Here is a 15,706-nt window from a genome sequence, read left to right as displayed (position 1 = left end):
TGTAACTGTTCTCCAGGCCTAGGAGAGGCAGGACATGAGGCCTAATTCTGAGTAGAGGAAAGCTAGGCCCAGGTTATTGTTGTACCGTGAACAGTTTATTCTAAAGATATAAAAAAAACTTCAAGATTGGCTACACTGATGGGCAGGCTTCTGCAGAGGCTAGAGATGCTCCAGGACTGTGATGAAAAACTCACAGTATTAGGCCGCCTGCAGACGGGCGGAAATTCCGTGGCGGGATTTCACGCAGAATTTCCGCCCGTGGAAGCTGCCATAGGATTGCGTTAGAAAACGGAATCCTATGCAGACAGACGCGATTTGTCCGCGTGAGAACAAATCGCGGCATGTGCTCCCCGGCCACTGGCTCCACTCTGCGCATGCGCCGGCTGGGCGGCAGCCGGCACATCACAGAGCCGGAGCCACGGGAGCAGGTGAGTGACACGTTGGTCTCTGCAGGGTCTCGCGTCGGGATCTAACCCAGCCATCTGCAGGCGGCCTTACAGTATGGATGTTGAGGACAGATTTGAGGGTGGGAAAAAAAAACACCACCAGTATCAAAACTTGTGCAAACTGCTGCTGTACAAGGCCTGTGCCTTCATCTCTGCATATTGCACGGCTACAAGTAAATGTGAGTTAATCAGTTCCTCCTAACTCTCTGGGCTTTATTTGGAGCATAACATTACCAACTACACCAGGAAACAGAGACCAGCCCAGTGCACCATACCATCATCTCACAACTCTTTTAACCTCTCTGGAACTGTTTTAGAAAACATAGTAAGAAAATCCACTGTAACGAGGGAAACATTTACTGTGACATTTTGCAGACTCTCATAATTATGCAATTATGCTTCAGTATATATACTTCATGTGTAACATCTCACATTGTAAAAATATATTACTATAACGTGACACCACAGACGGGGGAGCTGGATCAGTGCGACGGCCTGCTGCTGTATACTTTCCCTATCTTTATAGATTTGGGCACTACTTGAAAAAAGTTGGGAAAGACAAAAACCATGAAGTAGTACATTCATTGTCAAAAATTCCCTCCTCTAGAAGGAGTTGTAGGAATAGAATGAAACTTTCTCTGTGGTTGTAATGTTGATATAAGTAAGTGATTACAATGTCAGAAAATGTATTGTGGAAAACTGACGTCCTAAAGACAGACTCTAGTACCTTGTTGTACCGCCTTTAGCTTGGATACAAGATGTGATACAGGAGGGCATGGAGGCTCTAGTACCCTGTGGTACTGCTTCTAGCTTGGATACAAGATGTGATGCAGGCAGGCATGGGGGCTCAAGTACCCTGTTGTACCAACTATAGCTTGGATATAAGATGTGATGCAGCTGGGCATGGAGGCTCTAGTACCCTGCTGTACTGCTGCTAGCTTCGATACAAGTTGTGATGCAGGCGGGCATGGAGGCTTTAGTACCCTGTTGGGCCAGCTATAGCTTAGATGCATCATTTAACTTGTGTAGAGCTTGTTCACCACTAGACATGCTTCTACGACGCAATCGAAGAGACTTCGCTCGGTTAACAGAGTTTGAGAAGTATTGGAATGCGAGAAGCTGGATTGTCGCACTAACAAATTTCCTGCCACCTGGGCAATTCTAATTTAGACCAAACTGATTTTTTTTGCCGAAATTTGGCAAACCGGGCGAACTGAAAAAGTTCACTCAACACAACTTCTCAGAAAACTGAGCCCAACCACAGTCATAAAATTCTTTGAGATCAAACTTGAATCAATTGCCATGGAATAAAAGTTACCTTTTGACAAGTTGGAAGACTTATATTTGCAGCATATGCAGCCCAGACTTGGAAAATTAAACTTTGCTAGCAAAATCATCCCTATGGGTAGAGTTTCCTGTAGACAAATAGCATTGAATATGGCTAATATTAAAGGTCCCTTGCATTTTATCCAATGTTAAAGCAAACTTACAAGTCTGGCCCTGGATAATAGTAAATTATTATGGCAGGAATTACGTTGAAACAATTTGGAATTGAGTTTTTGCATCGGTGGAGCAGGCAGTTCAGGGTTTGGCACTTATTTCCAGGGATGCTGGATGGCCGGCGAGTGGCCAAAGCATTGGACATGTGTGCAGCTTACTTACATAACCTGACCCTCTGCATAATTTTCCATTGTCACAACTCTTGAGCTTTGGAGCCTGAAAAGAAAAGCATTGCGTTTTTCTGCTATAATATGTCTGTGGTACACGGCATCTCTAATTTGTCGGCCTCATCTTCTCCAATGGCTGTCTATAAAGCTTGTCTCTGGTGTACACAATTCCATTTCTGATTCACTGGTGGTCAACAGCCCATCTAAAGAACCTCTGACAGAGTGGATCTGAGTGGCCATTCAAAAACTGCAGCTACCTAGAGTCAACCCATTTCCAGAATGGTATTCCCATCTTGTCCTAGAAAAATTTTGTGAACAACCCTTCAAACCTTTACAGCAAACTATTCCTGTTGGAAAAAGTTGCATTCCTGGTGACAATTATATGCCCTAAACAGATCAACCAGCTGCATGCTTCAACTGTTAAAGTGCCTTATCTATCTTTCCATAAGGATAAACTGACATTGAGGACTCTTACTTCATTCAAACAAAGTTATTCACCTTTCTCAAATACCAATGAGGTGATTGTCCTGCCAGACCACTACACGAGAGGAGCAATGGTGCTTAGACACTACACATAATGAAGCATCAAAGAATATACGTGTTCTGAACTGATATATCCTAAAGAAGGGTCATCTGTGGTCAAACATGGCCAAAAAAGGGAAGAAAACCTCCAAACCTACCATTGCTAAGTGGCTTAGAGACACTCTTAACACTTGCTGCAAAAGCAAAGCAAAGTTCCTCTAGGAGGGTCTGCAATCACCCTAGCAGAGACACAACAACGTTTTGGGTAGAATATGCTCAAGTACCAGCTGAGAGCTTCTACAAGGTGGCATTGTGGAGCACACCGAATACCTTCATTCATCATTGTAGAGGATAGACTTCTCTATGAAGAGGACTCTTCTACTGGTTGTTCAGTTTTGATTTCTGACATTTCTCATATTTAAAGGACTGCGCTTCATCCCCATGTCTATGTGCTGATGTGCAGGACGTCTGGGAAAAGGAGAAATCCTCATTGGCGTAGTCCAAAGAGCTACACATAACTACCATCCCAATAAAGTTTTTCTTTTCTTTATAATAATCTTTTTTTTTAAACTCGTTTTATTGAACAATTAATATGTCATGCAGTATATAAATGGATAACTTTGCATACATCGCAGGCTCCTCAAAATCAAAGGAAAAATACACAGATACATTGCGCACAACATACATATAGATACGGTATATTAGTTCATTTGTCCTCAGTGTCAGTAGAAATCAGCAATTAGCACCCGCATTAGGAAGCAGACCTAGACATGGCTCCACTTAGTAAGCTCTGGAACAGATCTTGTGTGAAGATTGTATCTGTCGAACCACACCATCTCCCCCACACCTTATTAAACTTCTATTTTTATAAACTATCCTCTCGTACGGCAAAGTAGAATTAACAATATTCTGCGACTTTGAGAGCGTAGAGCTATCACCTTGCGGGCGAAAAATAATACCTTGGTAAGAAATACCCTGTCATGGAATTGCCAGTGCTCCTCATCTAAAATACCCAACAAACATATGGCCGGATCAAGTGGAACCGGTATTCCCAATAGTTGGCATAAAAATTCTGTGACCTCACCCCAGTATGTGTGAATGTCTGGGCAACTCTATATTAAATGATTAAAGTTTGCACCAGGTGCCCGTCAGCGGTGGCATTGGTTGGTAATTATCCTATTCATTTTATGAAGCCTGATCGGTGTCAGGTAACATTGGGGAAGGATATACAATTGGGTTAAGTTATTATTTGCAGCTGGCGATACCATAGTATATGAAGACATTGCAGAATCCCAGTTCTCACCAGTGAGAGAGGGGATAAGCTCTTTCTATCTCTCCATCACCGCCATTGGTATATCAGAAATCTTGGAGTGTAGTAAATGGGTATATAACACCGATATCAGGCCCCGGGGTCCATGGGTACGCAGTATGCCTATCAGAGGGTATAGAGAGAAAGGTAGCCTGGGTTCTGGGAATTGTGTTGCGAGAGCATGCCTGAGTTGCAAATACTTAAAAAAAACCCGCTCTTGTAGCCTGGTACAACTGCTGCAACTGTTCAAAGGAGGCCAATACCCCATCAATATATAGATGTTCCAGTGTAGTGATTCCCAGGTTCACCCAGAACTGTCTATCTGGCAGATTCACTAGATGTGGAAGCGTTCTATTATCCCACAGAAGGGTTTCCAAAGGGGTACCCTCTGGTTTAGTAGTCTATAGCTTGCATGCCTGCCATACACTAACTGCAAGTTTATGAATAGGCAGCATCTGCCTAGTCAGCAGTCCTGGCTTTTCCAAAAGGATCCAAAGTGAGATCTCGGATGTTCGGAATTTGGGAGGGGGGAGCCCGACAGCCAGTGGCAAATGTATCTAACCTGTCCTGCTAAGTAATAGAGCTTAAAGTCTGGTAGTGCCATTCCCGCCATCTCCTTTGGTCACTGTAGGGTGTCCATACGGAGCTTAGCTCTAGATTTTTCCCAGACAAAAGATACTATTAGCGAGTTGATCTGATTGAAAAATTTCTGCGGTCTGATTATGTCTGCGTGTTCTAGGCAATATAAATATTTAGGGAGTATTATCATTTTAATAAGGTTTATTCTGCTAGCTAGAGATAACGGTAAAGAGCTCCAAGTCTTAAATTTAAGCTGCAGGGACATCAGTAAGGGAGCAATGTTCAAGTCAAAGCTCAGAGTGTGGTCTCTATCTTTCTAATAATCTTTCAAATTATACAAGGGGGAGAAGCCAAGGTCCCTTTTATGGCGTTTGTTCAATTTGAATTAAAGGGGTTCTCCAACTTAAAAAAAAAATTTAACAGCTAGCCATGCCATAAAATAATAAAGGAAGCAATATTCTCTTCTCCGCACAGGAAACAGCACAGTGGCTCCCACGGCCTTCCAAGTTTATACTGACAGCACAAGTCTGGTGACTGCTACAGCGAATCAGGCCACAGCAGCACTGTTCCAAACTCCTGGTATGATGGCGGCCCCGAGATGTAAACGCTGATGCCAGGAGAATGGACAGTGATGCTGTGGCCTTTGGCTGCAGCAGTCACCTGACTTACTCTCTCCGTACATACTGGGAGAACCATGGGACTCGCTGTCCTGTTTCTCAGGGGAAGAACAGAGGCAAATATTGCTTTTTTTGCTGTTTTTTTTTTTTTTTTTTTTAAATCAGACAACCCATTTAACTTTTTCGTGTCACCTGGAGTATGTAGTAGGAGGATGAATCTTCATATGTATGTGCTACTGTTTGAACTAAGAGAAAAAAATAAATTCTACCTTTCTAAAAATAAAGGTTGTTTTCTTTTTTTTTACTTTTAGAAGTAGTAAAACATAAAAATCTATACAAAATCGGTATCCCTGTAACTATACTGATTTGCAGAAAAACGTAAACATGTCTGTTTTACTGTGAATGCATATTGCAAAGGCAAAACCTTAAAAAACTATGGCACAATTGTTTTTTTTTTTCAGCCCACTAAAAATTTTTTTTTTAAGTTATACAATACATTTCATGGTGCATTAAATGGTAACATTGAAAAGTATAACTTATCCTGCCAAAAACAAGTCTTCATACGGTTATGTAAAAAATGGAAAACTTATGGTTCTTGAAGTGCAAGAATTAATAAAATGAAATTGAAAAAACGTCAGGTCTTCAAGGGGTTAACTCCTATTTAGCATAGCACTTTCGGCTAATTTCAAGTGGCATACACAAAATGTATCTGCTATCACCTGCTTTTACTACTGGTTACCACGAGAGCGTGTGTTTATCATATGATGCTTTGTAAAATGGTGCCACCTGCTGGACATATTGTAAAATATATTGGGAGAAATTCATAAAATCTAGTTGAAATAAAAATGTTCCCCATCACGCAAACTTCACCTGTACTTTTCTTTTGCACTAGTTTTCATAATTGTGACCCGGTGTGATTACTGTACAAGAATATTGGGACTCATTTATGAGCAGTAAATTCCATCTGATTTTGTGAGCATGCACAGCTTTGGTCTTTGTCCGCATTAATATAATAATATTACAATGATTAAAGGGGCTATCTCATGAAAAGCATTTACCACCTACCCACATTCATTGTCTGTGGGGCTGATGTAGACACCCAAGTACGGCACTCAGCTGTTTTCATTAGCCCTATAGACACAGAATGCAGTGGCAGTGTGCATGCATGATCATCACTCCATTCAAACTCCTCATTGTGTGATGTTAATAGTGACCACGGCATCTACATAGTTAGAAGTAGTAGGCACGCTCTCTCCGATTGGCGTCCTTGCTATGAGATCAAAAGGTACCAAAGGATCTCCATGGAAGCCAGTCTGACATTTTTGCACTTCTATTAGGGTCTGTTAGAGGCAGATATTGAATTGAATATTGAACTCAATGGGAGCTGCACCTGCAATACCAACCTTGGCCACTGCACTATGGTCAGCACAATGTGCTTTCTGCGCTTTCCATAGTAACAGCAATGCCAGTAATCAGCTGATCGGCATGGATCCAAACAGCAAACCCCTGCTTTCGTTTGGCGTCGTACTAAAATTGAATGGGCACAAGATTATGTCCACGGACTGGATAGCTAGGCTTGAAAGCGTTATCCATTTGTACAGCGTAGCTCCAAAGCTGCAGACAGACTTGGCCCTGAATGCATTGAAAGGGGATGCATGAAAAACTCTCCTCTTGCGACCCGAATCTGAGTGTCAGACTGTGGATGTTATTATCAAGTTTATGGAGGAGCAGCAAGCACTAGAAATTTAAGGGCTCAATTCTTCACTAGATTCCAGAGAGAAGAAGAGAATATATCTCAGCATTTCAATGCACCTAAGGAAATTCTAATCAGCATACAAAAACAAGAATGAACTCCATGGGCCCAACTGACCGAAACCGTTTTTCCTTGGGTTACCCAGTGTGCCCCTTTGCCAGATTCTACGTGAGCGGGTTCTGGTTGATCTTTTGCTGACTTGCAACCAATTGCTCACGTAAGCTGTTGCCTGGAGCCAGGATTAAAACTATTGACCACATGCTGTATGGTCACAAACCATGAAGGGGTGTGAAGCTACGGGAGGAGCAGAAAGATGGGAGAAAATGCTTTGTGAATATAAAAGAATCAAAGCAAGTTGAACTAGAATGAGTCAGCTCCTGTCTGAAAGACCAAGATATGGAGAACACCAATATCAATGTCAGCAAGCCCCTGTTATGAGAAGTCGTCCTGCACCCCCACCTCGAAGTGTAGGATGATGCCGTTTTGGCAAGATCTGCGATGTTGGCAGTGTGGAGAAAGGAGACTTTTCGCTACAGAATGTCGGAGTGAGGTACCTCAATGCCCAAAAGAGCCGTTAAACTAAAGTCCCCTGCAGTGTTGGGGCATACAGCAGGGGAGGTGTGGAGAGAACCCACTAACCAATGCTCCTTACATCTAAATGCTGGGTGCCCGATGTTGCAAGATGAATTCAAAGGAAAGGGAGTCAATGGCCTCCTGGATACTGATTCGCATTTTACAATAATGCCCGAATCTTTCTTCAATCAACATTTCCAGGCTTGTAACGGGAGTTGCTTGGATGGGAATACAAATTTGTGGGCTGAACATTGGCAAAAAAGGCATAATCATTGTCCAAAAACGCTTTCGAGAAGTATGAATATTCTACATGAATAAGACCAGATAATGTTTACTAAGAAGGGACCCAGTTATTGGAAGCAAACAACTTCCCATCGGCCTGCACAGAAAGCCTTCCAGCAACTAATCCGAGCAGGTGGTTTACAATAAAGTATACCCAGACACAGAGCAGTGGGGATTGTCAAAATGCCTGTAAGAGCTGTTGTCACCCTTCCTCCTCCGCATGAGTCTGTCCTGACCTTGACGATTGGGACACATTAAAGATTAGAAGGGAGTGAAGTTGTAGTAGAACTAGTGGAGCTTGGAGAGTTGGACAAGGATGCCCTGTGCGCCCAGATGTTAGCTGTGGTTGCAGAAGGGAAAGTTTATGTACAGCGTGTTAATCTGGGGTTCAAAGTGATTACTGCTACACTGCCAAAGAATTAGGCCCCCTGTCCACGGGCGTTGCAAAGTCCCGCGGCAGATCTCTGCCGCCTGGGAGCAGGAGCTGCACACGAATCTCTGCCGGTTAGCTTAGTCTGATAGATAGGCTGACCGCGGAGAATCGAGGCAATTCGCAGCATGCTGTGAATTGCCCGCCACGAGTGGAGAATCGCAATGATTCTCCACTCGTGGACTCAGGACCGGGCTTTCCATAGCAATGCTATGGAAAGCTTCGGCCGGCGTGATTTGCCAACGGTTTACCATCGGCGAAATCACGCCTGTGGACAGGCACCCTTAATCTGCAAATTCAGGTGCAAAGTTATTTACTGTTATTGTATAATCTTGTTAATAGTTCCTTCATCAGAGGAGGGAGCCTAGGTTTGATTTTGTGCCTCAAGGATCTCTTTTATGGTTCCTAGTTATGGAATTTGGATCGTATAAGGGCGACCTCTACTGGCCGTCATACTTTACTGCAGTTTGTGAAGCTCTCTATGGAGTGTTGTATGCAACTTCATTTTTTATCATCAATTTTTGTATTTTTCTGTTGATGTTGCTGCCTGAGGGCTTGTCTTTTGAAGATACTATTTAATCTACAATATAAAAACAAGAATGAACTTCATGGGTCCAACTGACCGAAACTGTTTTTCCTTGGGTTACCCAGTGTGCCCCTTGAATGTAGAAACAAGTCCAACTAAGCACGAAACTATATTATTGTATCTTGACGCCACCAGGAAGTCCTGGTGGAGTCAAGATTGACAGGGGGGTAACGCTCCCTGTACCTGATTGGCTTGCACAGTTGGCTTGCCTGCAGGTCCTGGCAGGCCACTTACGTAAAAGCTGCAGCTGCAAGTGGTTTGCATCCAAGGCACCCCCCCCCCAGATGTCCTGAACATTTCGGTTGGCAGCAGGGAGGACACAGCGCCGGGGTCCAGTGAGTCCCAGACGGCATCTACACACAGCAGGAGTGCAGCAGGGAGCCGGCAGCGGTGCGGTGCACTCCCTGACATGCATACCCCGCACACTGCATGAGGAAAGCAGGGAGCCTACAGGGATGGCGGACACTGAGTTAGAGCCTGCTGCCGCATACAGCAGGAGGAGGACAGCTGGAAGCCCACAGCGCCGGGGCCCGGGGGACAGGCGGTAAGCTGCGCACAGCTGCTCAGTGGCATTGCACATACTACAGCTCACAGAAATTACGTTTAGCACCTTCCAGGACCTTCACCTATTGACCCTATCAGGAGCTGGGGGTGTGACAGAGGCGTTCCTGCTGTCAAACCCCGAGCTTCCAGTGGTATCAAGATACAATAACGGTGTGGAAAAATGGCAGCGACGCTTTGGGCTTATGAGTAGAGATGAGCGAACGTACTCGTCCGAGCTTGATACTCGTTCGAGTATTAGCATGTTCGAGATGCTCGTTACTAGAGGCGAGCACCACGCGATGTTCGAGTTACTTTCACTTTCATCTCTGAGACGTTAGCGCGCTTTTCTGGCCAATAGAAAGACAGGGAAGGCATTACAACTTCCCCCTGCGACGTTCAAGCACTATACCACCCCCCTGCAGTGAGTGGCTGGCGAGATCAGGTGTCACCCGAGTATATAAATCGGCCCCTCCCGCGGCTCGCCACAGATGCATTCTGACAGAGATCAGGGAAAGTGCTGCTGATGCCAGAGCTGCTATTGGGAGAGCGTTAGGAGTGATTTTAGGCTTCAAGAACCCCAACGGTCCTTCTTAGGGCCACATCTGACCGTGTACAGTACTGTTGAAGCTGCTTTTAGCAGTGTTGCACAGTTTGGTTTTTTTTGTATATCGGGCGTGCAGAGCATTGTGTCCTCAGTCTGCAGTCATTGTACAGAGTATAGGGCCAGTACTGGTGAGGCAGGGAAAGAGATATCCAGGCTATATAGGCAGTGGGCTTTTTCAAAAAAATTGGGGAAAAATACTACTTTTGGGCTGCCTGTGACCGTCTTCAGTTTACTGCGTGTCTGCTGGGGGTAGTAGTCCTAATTAATATGCAGCTAAGCGTTACAGCAGGCTTGCGCAAAATTGTTTCCTGGGTCTGCTGTCTGTTACATCACCGCCGTCATCCCGCCAGAGGGAAACAGTATACATAATATTATACGCTGCCTACAGTATCTGTCTGCTGGGGGTAGTAGTCCTAATTAATACGCAGCTAAGCGTTACAGCAGGCTTGCGCAAAATTGTTTCCTGGGTCTGCTGTCTCTGTTACATCACCGCCGTCATCCCGCCAGAGGGAAACAGTATACATAATATTATACGCTGCCTACAGTATCTGTCTGCTGGGGGTAGTAGTCCTAATTAATACGCAGCTAAGCGTTTCAGCAGGCTTGCGCAAAATTGTGTTCCTGGGTCTGCTGTCTCTGTTACATCACCGCCGTCATCCTGCCAGAGGGAAACAGTATACATAATATTATACGCTGCCTACAGTATCTGTCTGCTGGGGGTAGTAGTCCTAATTAATACGCAGCTAAGCGTTACAGCAGGCTTGCGCAAAATTGTTTCCTGGGTCTGCTGTCTCTGTTACATCACCGCCGTCATCCCGCCAGAGGGAAACAGTATACATAATATTATACGCTGCCTACAGTATCTGTCTGCTGGGGGTAGTAACCCTAATTAATACGCAGCTAAGCGTTACAGCAGGCTTGCGCAAAATTGTTTCCTGGGTCTGCTGTCTCTGTTACATCACCGCCATCATCCCGCCAGAGGGAAACAGTACACACAATATTATACGCTGCCTACAGTATCTGTCTGCTGTATCAGCTCAGCATTTTAAAAAAATAGAAGCAAAAGGCCTACTTAAGGCCTACTACTGGGCTTTGGCCACTTGACTGCTTCTGCGCTGTGAATTCCACTAGCTCAGTCATACGCACCTACGTCTCACTACAGGCGTGCGCAAAATTGTTTCCTGGCTCTGCTGTGCGTTCCGTAAGCGAAGTCAGCCTCCAACCACAGGCCAATAAGCGGCACATTTAATTACAGCGTTCTGTTTCTGCACTACTGGTAATACAGCATGCTGAGGGGTAGGGGTAGGCCTAGAGGACGTGGACACGGGCAAGGACACGGAGGCCCAAATCAGGGTGTGGGCACAGGCCGAGCTCCTGATCCAGGTGTATCGCAGCCGACTGCTGCGGGATTAGGAGAGAGGCACGTTTCTGGCGTCCCCACATTCATCTCACAATTAATGGGTCCACGCGGTAGACCTTTATTAGAAAATGAGCAGTGTGAGCAGGTCCTGTCGTGGATGGCAGAAAGTGCATCCAGCAATCTATCGACCACCCAGAATTCTGCGCCGTCCACTGCTGCAACTCTGAATCCTCTGGCTGCTGCTCCTCCTTCCTCCCAGCCTCCTCACTCCATGAAAATGACACATTCTGAGGAGCAGGCAGACTCCCAGGAACTGTTCCCGGGCCCCTGCCCAGAATGGCCAGCAATGGTTCCTCTCCCACTGGAGGAGTTTGTCGTGACCGATGCCCAACCTTTGGAAAGTTCCCGGGGTCCGGGGGATGAGGCTGGGGACTTCCGGCAACTGTCTCAAGAGCTTTCAGTGGGTGAGGAGGATGATGACGATGAGACACAGTTGTCTATCACTCAGGTAGTAGTAATTGGAGTAAGTCCGAGGGAGGAGCGCACAGAGGATTCGGAGGAAGAGCAGCAGGATGATGAGGTGGCTGATGCCACCTGGTTTGCTACGCCTACTGAGGACAGGTCTTCAGAGGGGGAGGCAAGTGCGGTTGGAAGAGGCAGTGCGGTGGCCAGGGGTAGAGGCAGGGCCAGACCGAATAATCCAACAACTGTTTCCCAAAGCACCCCCTCGCGCCATGCCACCCTGCAGAGGCCGAGGTGCTCAAAGGCCTGGCAGTTTTTCACTGAGAGTGCAGACGACCGACGAACAGTGGTGTGCAACCTTTGTCGCGCCAAGATCAGCCGGGGAGCCACCACCACCAGCCTCACCACCACCAGCATGCGCAGACATATGATAGCCAAGCACCCCACAAGGTGGGACGAAGGCCGTTCACCACCTCCGGTTTGCACCGCTACCTCTCTCCCTGTGCCCCAACCTGCCACTGAGATCCAACCCCCCTCTCAGGACACAGGCACTACCGTCTCCTGGCCTGCACCCACACCCTCAACTCCGCTGACCTCGGCCCCATCCACCAATGTCTCTCAGCGCACCGTCCAGCCGTTGCTAGCGCAAGTGTGGGAGCGCAAGCGCAAGTACGCTGCCACGCACCCGCACGCTCAAGCGTTAAACGTGCACATAGCCAAATTTATCAGCCTGGAGATGCTGCCGTATAGGGTTGTGGAAACGGAGGCTTTCAAAGGTATGATGGCGGCCGCGGTCCCGCGCTACTCAGTTCCCAGTCGCCACTAATTTTTCCCGATGTGCCGTCCCAGCCCTGCACGACCACATCTCCCGCAACATTGTACGTGCCCTCACCAACGCGGTTACTGCCAAGGTCCACTTAACAACGGACACGTGGACAAGCACAGGTGGGCAGGGCCACTATATCTCCCTGACGGCACATTGGGTGAATTTAGTGGAGGCTGGGACAGAGTCAGAGCCTGGGACCACTCACGTCCTACCCAGCCCAAGAATTGCGGGCCCCAGCTCGGTGGTGGTATCTGCGGCGGTGTATGCTTCCTCCACTAAACCACCCTCCTCCTCCTCCTCCTCCTCCTACGCAACCTCTGTCTCGCAATCAAGATGTGTCAGCAGCAGCACGTCGCCAGCAGTCGGTGTCGCGCGGCACGGCAGCACAGCGGTGGGCAAGCGTCAGCAGGCCGTGCTGAAACTACTCAGCTTAGGAGAGAAGAGGCACATGGCCCACGAACTGCTGCAGGGTCTGACAGAGCAGACCGACCACTGGCTTGAGTCGCAGAGCCTCCAACCGGGCATGGTCGTGTGTGACAACGGCCGTAACCTGGTGGCGGCTCTGCAGCTCGGCAGCCTCACGCACGTGCCATGCCTGGCCCACGTCTTTAATTTGGTGGTTCAGCGCTTTCTGAAAAGCTACCCACGCTTGTCAGACCTGCTCGGAAAGGTGCGCCGACTCTGCGCACATTTATGCAAGTCCCACACGGACGCTGCCACCCTGCGCACCCTGCAACATCGGTTTAATCTGACGTGCCCACACAGTGGAACTCTACGCTCCACATGTTGGCCAGGCTCTATGAGCAGCGTAGAGCTATAGTGGAATACCAACTCCAACATGGGCGGCGCAGTGGGAGTCAGCCTCCTTAATTCTTTACAGGAGAGTGGGCCTGGTTGGCAGACATCTACCAGGTCCTTGGAAACTTTGAGGAGTCTACCCAGATGGTGAGCGGGGATGCTGCAATCATTAGCGTCACCATTCCTCTGCTATGCCTCTTGAGAAGTTCCCTGCAAAGCATAAAGGCAGACGCTTTGCGCTCGGAAACAGAGGCGGGGGAAGACAGTATGTCGCTGGATAGTCAGAGCACCCTCCTGTCTATATCTCAGCGCGTTGAGGAGGAGGAGGAGGGGGAGGAGGATGAGGAGGAGGGGGAAGAGACAGCTTGGCCCACTGCTGAGGGTACCCATGCTGCTTGCCTGTCATCCTTTCAGCATGTATGGCCAGAGGAGGAGGAGGAGGGGGAGGAGCATGAGGAGGAGGGGGAAGAGACAGCTTGGCCCACTGCTGAGGGTACACATGCTGGTTGCCTGTCATCCTTTCAGCGTGTATGGCCAGAGGAGGAGGAGGAGAAGGATCCTGAAAGTGATCTTCCTAGTGAGGACAGCCATGTGTTGCGTACAGGTACCCTGGCACACATGGCTGACTTCATGTTAGGATGTCTTTCTCGTGACCCTCGCGTTACACGCATTCTGGCCACTACGGATTACTGGGTGTACACACTGCTCGACCCACGGTATAAGGAGAACCTTTCCACTCTCATACCCAAAGAGGAAAGGGGTTCGAGAGTGATGCTATACCACAGGACCCTAGCGGACAAGCTGATGGTAAAATTCCCATCCGACAGCGCTAGTGGCAGAAGGCGCAGTTCCGAGGGCCAGGTAGCAGGGGAGGCGCGGAGATCGGGCAGCATGTACAGCACAGGCAGGGGAACACTCTCTAAGGCCTTTGACAGCTTTCTGGCTCCCCAGCAAGACTGTGTCACTGCTCCCCAGTCAAGGCTGAGTCGGCGGGAGCACTGTAAAAGGATGGTGAGGGAGTACGTAGCCGATCGCACGACCGTCCTCCGTGACGCCTCTGCCCCCTACAACTACTGGGTGTCGAAGCTGGACACGTGGCCTGAACTAGCGCTCTATGCCCTGGAGGTGCCTGCTTGTCCTGTGGCTAGCGTCTTGTCAGAGAGTGTGTTTAGTGCGGCTGGGGGAATCATCACGGATAAGCGTACCCGCCTGTCAACCGACAGTGCCGACAGGCTTACACTCATAAAGATGAACAAAGCCTGGATTTCCCCAGACTTTTCTTCTCCACCAGCGGACAGCAGCGATACCTAAACAATACGTAGGCTGCACCAGCGGACAGCACGGTACCTAAACAATACGTAGGCTGCACCCGCGGATGGAAGCATCGTTCTCTATCACCATAAAAAACGGGGACCTTTTAGCTTCATCAATCTGTGTATTATATTCATCCTCCTCCTCCTGCTCCTCCTCCTAAAACCTCACGTAATCACGCCGAACGGGCAATTTTTCTTAGGCCCACAAGGCTCAGTCATATAATTTTTGTAAACAATTTTTATATGTTTCAATGCTCATTAAAGCGTTGAAACTTGCGCCTGAACCAATTTTTATTTTAACTGGGCTGCCTCCAGGCCTAGTTACAAATTAAGCCACATTAACCAAAGCGATTAATGGGTTTCACCTGCCCTCTTGGTTGGGCATGGGCAATTTTTCTGAGGTACATTAGTACTGTTGGTACACCAATTTTTTGGGGCCCTCACCTACAGTGTAATCCAATAAATTTTTTGCCCACCTGCATTAAAGCTGACGTTACATCAGCTGTGCTGGGCACTGCAATGGGATATATTTATGTACCGCCTGAGGGGTTCCAGTAGGCCACCTATGCTGTCAGTCCACACGGAGTTGTAACTGCATGTGTCCACTTCTAAAGAACCCCAGTCTGACTGGGGCATGCAGTGTGGGCCGAAGCCCACCTGCATTAAACATGACATTACCTCAGCTGTGCTGGGCACTGCAATGGGATATATTTATGTACCGCCGGTGGCTTCCTGGCACCCACCCATGCTGTCGGTCCACACGGAGTTGTAACTGCATGTGTCCACTTCTAAAGAACCCCAGTCTGACGGGGGCATGCAGTGTGGGCCGAAGCCCACCTGCATTAAACATGACATTACCTCAGCTGTGATGGGCAATGCAATGGGATATATTTATGTACCGCCGGTGGCTTCCTGGCACCCACCCATGCTGTCGGTCCACACGGAGTTGTAACTGCATGTGTCCACTTCTAAAGAACCCCAGTCTGACTGGGGCATGCAGTGTGGGCCGAAGCCCACCTGCATTAAACATGACATT

The sequence above is a fragment of the Eleutherodactylus coqui genome, chromosome 7, assembly GCF_035609145.1.
Source record: "Eleutherodactylus coqui strain aEleCoq1 chromosome 7, aEleCoq1.hap1, whole genome shotgun sequence".
Lineage (NCBI taxonomy): Eukaryota > Metazoa > Chordata > Amphibia > Anura > Eleutherodactylidae > Eleutherodactylus > Eleutherodactylus coqui.
Note: the sequence above shows the minus strand (reverse complement) of the source record.